The sequence below is a fragment of the Mirounga angustirostris genome, unplaced genomic scaffold (genome assembly GCF_029215605.1).
Source record: "Mirounga angustirostris isolate CCGP_5_RB_7025 unplaced genomic scaffold, mMirAng1.0.hap1 SCAF_17, whole genome shotgun sequence".
Classification (NCBI taxonomy): Eukaryota; Metazoa; Chordata; class Mammalia; order Carnivora; family Phocidae; genus Mirounga; species Mirounga angustirostris.
This window is the reverse complement of record NW_026991725.1, coordinates 25,939,460-25,953,210: the sequence shown is the minus strand read 5'-3', so window position 1 is coordinate 25,953,210 and position 13,751 is coordinate 25,939,460.

Below are 13,751 nucleotides of genomic sequence, written 5' to 3'. Positions count from 1 at the left end.
GGCATTCCAAGAAAACTCATTAATTCAAGTGTTTGGGGAAGCCCTGGAAAATCTAAATTTATTTATCTTTCAGTTATTCAAAGAAAGGTCTAACATACACATAGCGATAATAGTCACCTAAACGTTTACGAACCACACTTGCTACAATGCTGAGAGTTGGGAGAGGTTACACACCTATGGGCTCGCAGCTCTGGCAAAGGAGGTAGCACCTTTAATCATTCCTACATGGACAGCAGGCTGAGCCATGTTATGGGGACATGGGTAATTCCACTTCTCACTCTGTCCCCTCTTCTTCCCTCTACAATGTTAGGTGGTTAGAAAGTTCTGGAAGAAGCCTCGCTATAGGAGACAAGGCATCATCATCTGTCTTCCTCCTCTGCCCCCACCTCTAATATGGATGCACCTGAGGCCAATAGGCAAGAGAAGAGATGACAGCACCCAAGTCTTCTCTTTTCCACCCCAGCCACACTGTTCCTGGGCCAGCCAGAGGTCAGAGTGACCAGGACCAGATTCTGTATCAAACCATACTGGGGCTGCCTTTGAATAGCAGATGTCCAGAACATGTTCCCTTCCTGATCACAGGAAGCAGAAGGTAGAAATAAGGCCCCCCCACCCAGTGACAAACACAGGCCTGCTAACTATCTTTACAGTAGGCAAAGGGTTAAAACCACAGCCTCCAGAAAGGTGCCTTCAACGTCTTCAGGCAACTGACAGAAGGAAGCACCTCTGGGCAAGCCAGACACCCGTCTGGGGTCCAGACACTGCGCAGGCTGGGTGGGAAGGACCCACAGGACACCTGAAGTGGGGGAATGATGGAGGGTAGGGTCAGGAGCTGAATTCAAGGCTTTGATACACAAATATGATCTGCCAGTTTCTTCCTGGTAGTCCTTGAAATGGAACCGTCCCTACCTCACCCACCAGGAGCACATAAGGGGAAAAATTCAGAGCCTACCCCCATAATCTTCCAGAAATAAAACTTTCTAAGTGGCTTTGCTATGCTTAAAGGATCCAAAAGATATCTAGAAGGCCCTCCCGTGCCTGTGTGAGTCCCACAGCAGGGGGAGGCTTGGAGGCCTCTCAGATATTCCCTCCCTGCCCCCCAGCCATGTGTTGGTGCCTCAAAGCAAATCTCTGGCATTTATGTATTTACATAAAATCGTCTTGATATAAAAGCTTCTCCTGCTCTCGGTGTCCTCTAGCTTCCCCTCTGCAGAGGGCCCAGATGAAGGTTTCTTTGCAGGGAGGGAGAGGGTATGTAGCCTCCACTATCAGAAGCCAGGTGGGGAAGGGGGAGTTTAAGAGGAGGTGAAGAGGGACTGAAACCACAGTCAGCCATTATATTACCTCAGTCTTCCCCAAACCCACTCACACTCGAGAGAGGCAGAATCATTCAAAGAAAGAGTACAAAGATGAGCTTGAGATCAGGCAGTAGACACAAAAGTTCCAGCTTCTGCCCTTACAATGACCCTTCTCTGAGCGCTGGCTCCCTCTGCAAGACAACTTGTCAGACTTTATTTCCATATGGGCATCTGTGTCCTCAAGGCATCCAAGTATCCTGTGTATCTTTCAACAGATCAAAAGGTAGAAAGAAAAATGTTCTTGGCTCAACTCCTAGAAAAATCTTAAACCAGATTTTCCTGGGATCATTCAGGCCAGTCGGTGCCTGTTGTTCTATCCTGTGGCATTTTTTTTTCTTTTAAAATATGGATTAAATGGCGTGACAAATGAAAAGATTAGAAGTTCACAAATCCAGCAGTGCTGGTTTCTAAACTGCTGTATTATCTCCTTATAAGCTTCTGTGGATTTTTATCACCTTCTCTGCTCTTTGGGACACTGCTTTGCTCACAGGGAAAACAGAAACTCTGAGCTTCCCAAGCAGAGGGCAATGTTGTAAGGGGGACCAGGCATCAGTTCTAAACAGGAGTGGAACCAGATGGCAGACATTCGGATTTGATTATTCTCTTGTTCCTGAAACTAATATTACAGTGTATGTTAACTGGAATTTAAATTAAAAGTTTAAAAAAAAATCCTGATTATTCTCTTGTTCATTAGAAAAGAGTTTGCACTTATAAAGAATATAAAATAACAGGTATATGGAAGATATTAACTGGTTTTTAAATATCTACAGATGCCTATAGGTTGGCCAAATTATAAAGGTCCATTAGGACACGGCCACACCCACTTGTTTGCGCATTGTCAATGGCTGCTTATGCTACAGCAGCTGATCTGAATAGTTACAACTGAGTTTCTCTGGCCCACAAAGCTTAAAATATTTACCATCTGGCCTTCACAGAAAGAAATCTGCCATCCTCGTCTGTAGACATTAGACCCGGAGAAAATGAGTTGAAATTAGAGCAGACACAGGCCCAACTATGACAACATCTCTGCCAGGGAAAGGCGGAAGACTATTGTACCTTTTTGACAGCTGAGATTGCTTTTGACCCTTTGCACACTGCTAAACACGAACACGGCTAACTTAAAGAACACCTGAATAATTTAGGGCTGGTGTAATAACTGAAGAGATTGGAAAGTATCTGCTCTTCCCCCAGGTAATTTATGCTTAATGGCAAAAATAATATAAAGGATATATTTTGTTTTTTACTTTTAAAGTTGTAGAGTTTCCCCAGTGTTTTTCAGGATGACTGGTCAACTGTTGCTTACCAACAAACAATGCTGTTGTTTGCAAAATGCCAATTTGCACAGAGTGGGAAGGATGGGAATGGTGACTCACAAGCTTAGGTCCCCGCCCGGGGCCGCCCTCCCAGGAGCCTCGAAAGGGTGCGGTAGCCTTTATTAGATAAGAAGGGCAAGAGTGCCCCCTGCTGACCAGAGAGGCAACTTAGGCCTCTCAACTTAGGCAACTCAATATTCTTTTTCCAGATCAGGGCTCTCAGGTTGGACAAGGATCAATATCCACATAGCCCCCTGAGGGAATAAAGGGATACCAAACGTTCACAATTAATGTCCAAGGCAGCTTTAAATCTCAGTAGTTTGCATAACATGTACGGTAGCAAAAACAAAAACAAAAAAGACCACCAAGACAGAATCACCAGATGTTCCCTTCTCTTCCTAAGCTTCCCTCTCCACTAAATATAAAAATAAAAATACAGCCTTCTACAACAGCTCATTGAACACAAATTCCTTTAGCAACAAAGAATTTAACTCCTTATTTGAAATCAAATACTGGCCAAGGGTTTCGTTCAAAATAGGCCAAACTATATGAAACTGCTGATATTCCACTTGTTTGACCCACAAAAAATGGCAATTTCATATGGTTCAGCTTGAAGGATCAAGTCAGGAGAAATATGAATGCCCATACCCTGAGCTAGTTCGATATTTTGATGCATTCCTTAAAATGTCCGTGATGATTTAAAGCAATGTTTCCTAGGTTAAAAACACAAAGGATCATGGCTTCTGATTTCTTAAATTTGAAAACTGTGGCCAAATGCCATCCTCCAGGACAAAAACACTGAACACAGTAAAAGCCTGAATTATATCCTTAGCCTATGACATCAAGCCCCTTGGAGATTCCAGTGTACAGCTTAATGACAGGAACCACTGAGTTAAAGGATTTCTCAAGTCTAATTATAGTTCTATATAAGCTTGGGAATTTTTAAGTACAAAAAGAAAAAAGAAAATCCCACAGCGACAATTCAATATATTCATTATAAGAACAAAGCACAAAGCCAATCATCCAGCAGAGGGAGCAAGAGATAAATACATCCTTTAAAGTTGCAACGCGGAGGGCTGCCTGGGTGGCTCAGTTGGTTAAGCACTGGGCTCTTGATTTTGGCTCAGGTCATGATCTCAGGGTCTTGAAAGCAAGCCCATGTGGGGCTCCGCCCTCAGCGGGGAGTCTGATTCTCTTCCTCTCCCTCTGCCCCAACCTCCCCCCCACCCCAGCTTGTGCAACCTGCATGCTCTTTCTCACTCTCTCTCTAAAATGAATAAATAAACCTTTGGGGAAAAAAATAAAGTTGCAACGTGGAATTTAAGACGATTCATTTTATCTTCAATGATACTAATTCCTGAAAAGTAAAGAAACTAGGTCACAGCAAAGAGAGAGTAAAATCCTACATCTCTTGACTCCGGGTTCTGTGTTCTTTCCCATGACAAAACTAACATGAAATGATTGTTTTATGCTCATTTACCTACTACAGAAACATGCAATCAAAATTCTTTCACTGAATAAGGAACATAGTAAAATACATTTTAATCGGTGTTAGATACCATAAAAAACAGGAAAGAATTTAAAGAAAAATACAAAGAATTGCCTTCCTCTTTTTTTTTTAAGATTTTTTTTTTAATTCTTATGTTAATCCCCATACATTACATAATTAGTTTTAGATGAAGTGTTCCATGATTCATTGTTTGTGCATAACACCCAGTGCTCCATGCAGAATGTGCCCTCCTCAATACCCACCACCAGGCTAACCCATCCTCCCACTCCCCTCCCCTCTAGAACCCTGTTTGTTTTTCAGAGTCCATCGTCTCTCATGGTTCGTCTACCCCTCTGATTTCCCCCGCTTCACTCTTCCCCTCCCACTACCTTCTTCTTCTTCTTCTTTTTTTTTTCTTAACATATATTGCATTATTTGTTTCAGAGGTACAGATCTGAGATTCAACAGTCTTGCACAATTCACAGCGCTTACCAGAGCACATACCCTCCCCAGTGTCTATCACCCAGTCACCCCCTCCCTCCCACCCCACCCCCCACTCCAGCAACCCTCAGTTTGTTTCCTGCGATTAAGAATTCCTCATATCAGTGAGGTCATATGATACATGTCTTTCTCTGTTTGACTTATTTCGCTCAACATAATACCCTGATGTTGGATGGTTTTGAATAGTGCTTTTCAATATCCACACCAAGACAAAGATATTCTTTAATTCTTTTTTTTAAGATTTTATTTATTTATTTGACAGAGAGAGGGAACACAAGCAGGGGGAGTGGGAGAGGGAGAAGCAGGCTCCCCGCTGAACAGGGAGCCCGATGTGGGGCTGGATCCCAGGACCCTGGGATCATGACCTGAGCCGAAGGCAGACGCTTAACCAACTGAGCCACCCAGGCGCCCCTTCTTTAACTCTTTTACTGAGTCTATTTTTTAAATGTATGTTTCTCAGTAGAAAGCTGTCATCAACCTTTTATTCCTCCAAATCAGGGAATATGTAAATCTGACATTTCCTTTATAGCAGAATGTTGTAAGCACATGTGTATACACATTTATGAATTGTGTATGATATGTGTGTATACACATACACAGCATTTCAAGTTTTAATATGAGGCATAGCAGAGCAACACTGGATAAATAAGCTTATAAGGAAAAATATGGAAGAATAAACTCAAATTGATTATAATGAATTGTTTTATGATGAAGGCACAAGTTCTGGGATGATCTTTGAAAGATGGATTTAAAATTTTTGAGTCAATTTCAGGTTTGCAGCCATTTTTTTTTTTTCTGACTTTATTCTTTCCTCATCAAGAGAGCTGGTTCAGGGTGCCTGGGTGGCTCAGTTGGTTAAGCAACTCCTTCGGCTCAGGTCATGATCCTGGAGTCCCAGAATTGAGTCCTGCATCAGGCTCCCTGCTCAGCGGGGAGTCTGCTTCTCCCTCTGACCCTACCCCCTCTCATGCTCTCTGTCTCATTCTCTCTCAAATAAATAAATAAAATCTTTAAAAAAAAGAGAGAGAGAGAGCTGGTTCATCCCAAAAGGTAGATTTTATGACGGTAATTTTACCTTGGAGATTATCACCTGTGTATATAAATATCTTAGTACAATTTTAAAGACTTATTGATTTGAGAGAGAAAGCACATGGGGAAGGGGGAGAAGGGGAGTCTCATGACCCTGAGATCACGACCTAAGCTAAAACCAAGAGTTGGACACTTAACTGACTGCACCACCCAGGCGCCCCTCTTAGTACAATTTTAAAGCTCTAAAGCTATGATATGCAAACTACCTGCTGAATCCATTTTGACAGAACTGTAAAAAGGACAAAGTCCTTAAAGATTTCTTATAGTTCTAACAAAAAATTTCATTCAAGTGGCCACACTAAGAATGTGAGCTAAAATTTCTGGAATTCTACAATGCAAAACGATGGAGACAAAATGTAATCATCGTGACAAAGTGGATTAAGGATAGTGGCTCTAACATGAGAGCGTGGCAGGCCAGAATAATTGGTTTCCATTTTAATCTATGACTAATTGATCATTGCTTCCAGGGCCAATTTTGCTGTCTGGTATTTCCATGTTGACAATGCGAAGGCCCTATGTTGGTGTGAATCTGGGGTGTTGGGGCAGAGGATGAGTTAGAGATTAAAAACCTGATCTCTGGCTGAATGTCATACTTACTATGTTCAATAAACATAACTGGTGACTGAACACAAACCACAGTAAATCCTGTGCTTTTAAAAAGCCACCAGGTAAATCTTTAATAAAGCCTCCAATGACTTAGGAACAAAATGAGTCCTGCAGTAGGGAACAAAATGAATTATTGCTACAGATCAAATTGCCCAGAAACCTCATGTGTCAACATTAACGTCAGTTCCTCAGAACCAATATATTGCTCCTTAATTACTCCGGGCTTCCAAAACCCGTAGTCCTCCTGACAGCTCATTTCACAGAGACGCATTTATTTTGAAGAAGTGTGTGTAGCTACCAGCCTATCCACTCTATCAACATAAGATTTGGCCATAAAATCCTGTTATATTTTGCCCCGCATGGCAATTACTAACTATCCCTCAATATATGTGTCAAACACATAAGAAATTGCTCCAGGCTTTCCAATGCTTAAAAAAGTAGAAAACACCAAACAAGGAGGCCTTTGTGGAACATGAGGCATCAAAAATATTAGTAGCGTTGTGAGAGCTGAATGGTGGCAACTTGTTCTTGGAAAAAAATAGGAATAAACCAGGTCTCCACTGACACCTAGGAAGCCCCCAGAAAGGTGTAAAGCCCCTGGTTTCAAGGCTAGGAACACAGCACAGGAACAAAACGCAAAACTGTAAAAAAGCTCTACTATGTGCACTGGGTGTTGTTGCTAGTGAATCTTGTTGCAATGATGGTGGTTCTCTGCCTTCACTTTTCTAAATCAGGTTAAATGGTGGGGTTGTTTCCTCCTGACCCTCTGATGCCCAAGCAGGATTACCTAAGGATTTATTACCTTATCATATGCTAGCATCCCAACTCAACAATTAATATATAACCTGGACCCCAGAGCCTGAAAGCTGACCTAACTCATCCAATTCTTTATCTTCAGGGCCCCTCGGGTCTCCATGTTCTATTCTCCCATCCTACCCTTGTTCATCTTTCTTATCCACCCACATTAAAATTAAAATTAAAGTTAAAATTAAGTCACCTCGGTGGCTCAGTCAGTCAGGCAGCCGACTCTTGATTTCAGCTCAGGTCATGATCTCGGGGTCCTGGAATCGAGCCCAGCATCTGGCACCACGCTCAGCAGGGAGTCTGCTTGAGGATTCCCTTTCCCTCTCCTTCTGCCCCTCCCCCCTCTAAAAATAAATAAAGAAATCTTTTTTTTTTTTTAAGATTTATCTATTCATTTATTTGAGAGAGATCAAGAGAGCATGAGGAGAAGCAGACTCTCTGCTGAGCAGGGAGCCCAAGGCAGGGCTTGATCCAGGACTCCGGGATCATGACCTGAGTGGAAAGCAGACACTTAACTGACTGAGCCACCCTGGTATCCCTAAATAAATAAATCTTAAAAAAATTTAAAGTTAAAATTAAAATCCATGTCAGTATTTCCTCTGTTAGATGCATTCCTTGAGAGCAGTGCCTGACTAATTGATCATTGTTTCAAGGGCCAATTTTGCTATATGGTACTTCCATTTTGACAGTGCTAAGACCCTATGTCTATGGGGTCTAGGGAGGGAAAACGATCTGAATGAGAGATTAAAAACCTGACTTCTAGTCAAATGTCATATTTATTACATTCAATAAACATAACTGGAGACTGAATACACCATTCATTTATTCAACAAAGAATAAACGATTTGATTAATTTCTTTTTCTATTTTCAAAAGCCGTTTTCATGCTTTGCCAACTGCCTAGTTCACAAAATGTTGATCTTTATAGACATTTTCCTAAAACCTGTTTACAACTCCTTCCAAAATTAGATGTTGAAAAAGCTCACTCTTTCTCAATCTGCCTCTCTTGCTCTCTTGCTCTGTCTCTATTTCTCTCTCTCTCCCTCATTTCAAGTTCTATCCTATTCCTTACAACATATTTTCAATATAAGCATCTAGAGCTTCTCTTTTAATCAACAATCTGCTTTCTACAGTTTTTATTTTAATTTTAATTTTTTTATTATGTTATGTTAATCACCATACGTTACATCATTAGTTTTAGATGTAGTGTTCCATGATTCATTGTTTGTGCATAACACCCAGTGCTCCATGCAGAACGTGCCCTCCTCAATACCCACCACCAGGCCAACCCATCCTCCCACCCCCCTCCCCTCTAGAACCCTCAGTTTGTTTTTCAGAGTCCATCGTCTCTCATGGTTCGTCTCCCCCTCCGATTTCCCCCCCTTTATTCTTCCCCTCCTGCTATCCTCTTTTTTTTTTAACATATATTGTATTATTTGTTTCAGAGGTACAGATCTGTGATTCAACAGTCTTGTACAATTCACAGTGCTCACCATAGCACATACCCTCCCCAATATAGTTTTTTTTTTAACTTAAATTGTGTGCACATTAAAAAGTAATGATATACCCAACCAAGCTGAAATGTGAACACATATGCTGTTTGTGTTCCAAAAGACTAATTAATAATACATCTCCTCATCTGGTTTGATGTATCCATATTATACTGTGCCTTGTTTGAGGAATATTCTGGGGCCAGTGATCACTGCCACATCGTAGAGCATCTACTTCAGCTTTGTGTTATTAGGAGCAAATGAAGGAAGATATTGAAAGAGCAGGTCTTTAGCCCCAGGGTGGAAACTAGAACATATGGGGCATATAACTTATATTACTGGCCTCTTAAGCAGTAATTCAATCGGTGAGAGTTTTGTTTATTTATCAGGATGCTGTTTGCAGGGCAGCTTTCTTGGGTCAGGCAAATTTACTGAAAACCAATTTAGAAGGCAAACATGTTGATTAAGTTGACCAACTTTCTATATTTGCATTGTTGCTATAGGCAACAGATGCCCCAACAATTAATCTATGAACACCCCAGCTTTTTTGTTTATAAAATGAGAAACATAGGGGCACCTGGGTGGCTCAGTTGTTAAGCGTCTGCCTTCAGCTCAGGTCATGATCCCAGGATCCTGGGACTGAGCCCCACATCGGGCTCCCTGCTCAGCGGGAAGCCTGCTTCTCCCTCTCCCATTCCCCCTGCGTGTGTTCTGGCTCTTGCTATCTCTCTCTGTCAAATAAATAAATAAAATCTTAAAAAAAAAAAAATGAGAAACATGACCTACACAATTTTCAAGGTCTCTTCCAGACATGAGAACCTACAGTTCTTTGTATTTAAAAATAAGCACCATGAAATACATACATACATACATACATACATAAATTCATAAATACATACATAAAAAAATTATCTATCTGTACAGAGGTTTGACTCTGGAGTTCTGAAAAGACCAAGTGAACTAGAGTTACAGTGGTAATTTGTATATGAGGGATAATGTGAGAACCAACAGAGTGGAGAAACCTTTCCTACTACTTCATTATACACCGCCAACCCAGTTCTTTCCAGATTGGAGCATTCAACAGTCATCTTCATAAATATGGAAATACTTTACTCCTTTCCATATCATTTCACTTGTAACTATTTCATTAAATACAACAGGTTTTAAACACAGAGGCCATGATTTTTTTCTGAATTAACTTTGTATGGTATCTAGAACCACAACACCCACAAACACCCACAGTTCCTATATGCCATCCTCCTCAACCAATGAGAGCAATATACCCTAACTGAGATGTCTGGGCAAAATGACCCCCTCGCCCCGCCAAAGACTGCAGATTCTGTATGTATCACATCGGTCCATGTTGGGGGGGAAAGAGTTGAAAATCCTCTGGCTATGTAGTGCTTATAATAACTTTCCAAATTACCGGCCATACTAAATATTAATCATTAACACCCTCAGTGGAGTCTGTCTCAGAGGTCAAAATGTACCTCCTATTAGCTATAAGGAAGTGGGAATCTAACAAATATTTATTTGAGATGCTGTCATCCAACAACCTGGAATAGCAGGGGCTCTAAATTCTAAATGACTTGTATATGAACAAGAGTCAACAGGATCTGTATCTAGTCCTCAGGTATAATTCAGAAAAATTAATAGCTATGAAATACCAGCCTGGTTTCCTCTGGTCACATTACAAGTTATAATAATCTACCAGAGCATAAAACTCAATGCAGCAGAGGAGCTGGGAAATTCTCCTGCCCTGAAAAAAACATGTGGAAATCTTCACAAGAATTTTTCTAAATTGGATGACTGAACCCCATAATAACAGAAGTGTCAAATCATTATGTTGTATACCTGAAACTAACATAACACTGTATGTTAATTATACTTCAATTAAAATTAATAATAGCCTTACTATATCATATTTTAGTTTAAATTTGAAATCTCAAAAAACCTACAAATACTAGCTAAAAACTACTGGAATAACATAGCTATTTTTCCAAAAAGTTAAAAAATGATATTAATGATTTTAATGAGACTTTAACTGTTTCATTTAAACATAACTGGGTCCATCCAGAAGGAATAATTATGCTAAAGAAGAAAAGAAAAATTATCATGTTTAATAACTGCACTGATATTCCTACCTCTTAGAAAGCTAACTCTTGATTTAAATAATGCTTCTACACATCTTGATCATATGTGTTAATGTATTAAACTCTTAGCTGAAACTAACTCACTGCAAAACCTGTGTAATTTAAACAGTACAATTTTCCAGTGACTTTAGTCAAAAGACTTCCTTCTCCACAATGAATCATGGAACACTACATCAAAAACTAATTAAGTACTGTATGGTGACTAACATAATAATAAAAAAAAAAAAGACCTCCTTCTCCCCCATTAAGCAACAACAAAAGACATTAATTTTGTGGAAACACATACATAAAAGAACACAGTTCATGTGTTTATTATAAAAGGTTCATTGAAGATTTTAGCTGTGACGACTAGTTACAAAGTAATTTAAAGCTTTGTAACAAATAGCAAGGTCTGCTTATTACATGCTCAGTTACTGGTGGTGAACACTCAGTGAGTATTGGCTGATGCGAATATGAATGGATGAAAACATAAGTAAGAGCTATCCACACATATATCATAAAGAGCATGAAGTAGGTTTAACTCTCCCAATTTTTACTTTTATAATGTAACTGAAGCAAAGTCTAACACAAAGTATTATTTTAAAGTACACTGTTTATAAGAGAGAAATAATATAGTCACATTATTTTAGAAGAAAAATGTTTGTAAAAAAAAAAAAAAGTAACCAAAAAAACTCAAACTCAAAAGTAAAAAGCCATTGGTTTTCAGTGGAAGAACGACAACAAATTGAGGCACTAAAAAAGTAAATTCCAAATTCTTCAGAAAGAATGCGCAGAGATTTTGGACATGCCTTGTTTTAGATTTCCTCTTCTTTATTTTTTTGTTTGTTTGCTTGCTTGCTTTAATCATATACAAACCTCAATTAAAATATCAAAATGAAAATTAATTTGAGGTGTTTTCAATAACTTCTCCAATCCTTTGAAATATGTAACCTGATTAAGGAAACGATTTAAATGTTTCAGTGAATTTTTTGGCCAAGGGGTTTGAATGAGGAAGAACAAATGAATAGATTCCATTCCATCGGTTTGACAATGTTTATCAGAGCTCCACTGGTGAGGTCACACCCAGAGCTCACCATGTCTCCGGATGTCTACACACCTGCAGAGGCTTCCAGCCCAATCATGGCGGCTGGGTGTAGTTCCAAAGCACTACACACACACACCCTGCCTATATATTGCTCCGCCGATGCCATGAGCCTGTGGACCCGTAGGGAAGGATCAGGCTTCCGTGAAAACTTCCGCCAGGGAAATCCATTGGAGATTCTAGAAGGGAGCAGCTGTAGTTTCGGAATGGATGGAGCAAGCAATCTGTCTCATGGTGGGTGCTGAGCTGACCTTATAACAGGGGAGAGAGACTCCTCCATGCACCAGGTCAGGTGCAAAGCACTATGCTATTTATTTCGTTTGCAGGGAACAAGACCTAAAGCCAGCTAGTGACTGAAAAATTTAAATGAATTATCTGGTCTTAGAACACTAAAATTAGGGGGGGGGGAATTCAAAATCATCTATCTACCACTCACCTAAATTCACTTAATTCACTTCCCCAAACTACATCTCCAAATGTATAAATGTTTCATTCCTGTTTTAAATACCTGAGGCTTTGTGTTTGTACAAAATATTTTAATAGTTTTATAAAATATAACCTCTAAATAGGGATAAACTTAAAAACAAAAAAAAAAAGCATAAAACAGATTCTGAAGAGTGATTATCCATACTTAAAAACCACTGTTCTTATGCAAATCGAAACCACAATGAGATATTACCCCATTATGTTAGAGTGGTCATCATCAAAAACACAAGAGATAACAAATATTGGTGAGGATGTGGAAAAAAGGGAACCCTTGTGCACTATTGGTGGGAATGTTAAGTGGTGCAGCCACTCTAGAAAATAATATGGAGGTTCCTCAAAAATTAAATATAGAATTACCCATGATCCAGCAATCCCACTTCTAGGTATATATCCAAAGGAGATAAAATCACTATCTCAAAGGTATCTGCACTCCTATGTTCATTGTGGCATTATTCACAATAGCCAAGATATAGAAACAACCTAAGGTTCCACAAAAGGACGAAAGGATAAAGATCTCTCTCTCTCTCTCTCTCTCTCTCTCTCACACACACACACACACACACAGAAATATTATTGTGGCACAAAAAAGAAGGGAACCCTGCCATTTGCAACAATATAGATAGATCCCCAGGGGCATTATGCTACATGAAATAAGCCAGACAGAGAAAGACAAATACTACATGATACCACTTACATGAGGAATCTTAAGATAAGAAAAAACATCAAACTCATAGAAACAGTGGTTGCCAGGGCCTGGGGGGGGGGTAGGAGAAATAGGGAGAGATAAAAGGATACAAACTTTCAGCTTTAAGATGAATAAGGTCTGAGGATCTAATGTAAAATATGGTGACTATAGTTGATAATGCTGTACTGTACACAGAATTTACTAGAAGAACAGAACTTAAATGTTCTCATCAAAAAGGAAAAGATAAACTAAAAAAGACTTTTAAAACACTGTTCTTGATCACCAGTGTAACTATTATGTACCCACGTCTATCTTTTTAGGTACCTAAATTATTCATGGCATTTGCCAATATTCTTTATGTGTATCTGCCAAGGCAGGTGCAAGGGCTAAAAGAATACATCTTCCTGTTTCCTTTTGTTGCCTCTGTTTAAAAAAAGGAATCGCCCCTGAGAAAAGCCTCTTAGAAATGCCTCTAGTGGAAATTTCTGGAATGAAACTAAACAGACTGCTGTACAAAGGGGAAAAAGAAAAAAACAAAGCAAGCCACAGTGGACAGTGGTGTTAATCCAAAGGTGAGATGTCAGCAGAGGAGGTGTTTCTTTCCTACGAACTCTATAAAAGGTCAGCTCATCCACCACTGGGAGACAGACTGCTCCAGCCATCCAGAAGCTACAGGTGCTCCCTCCTAAAATCCCCA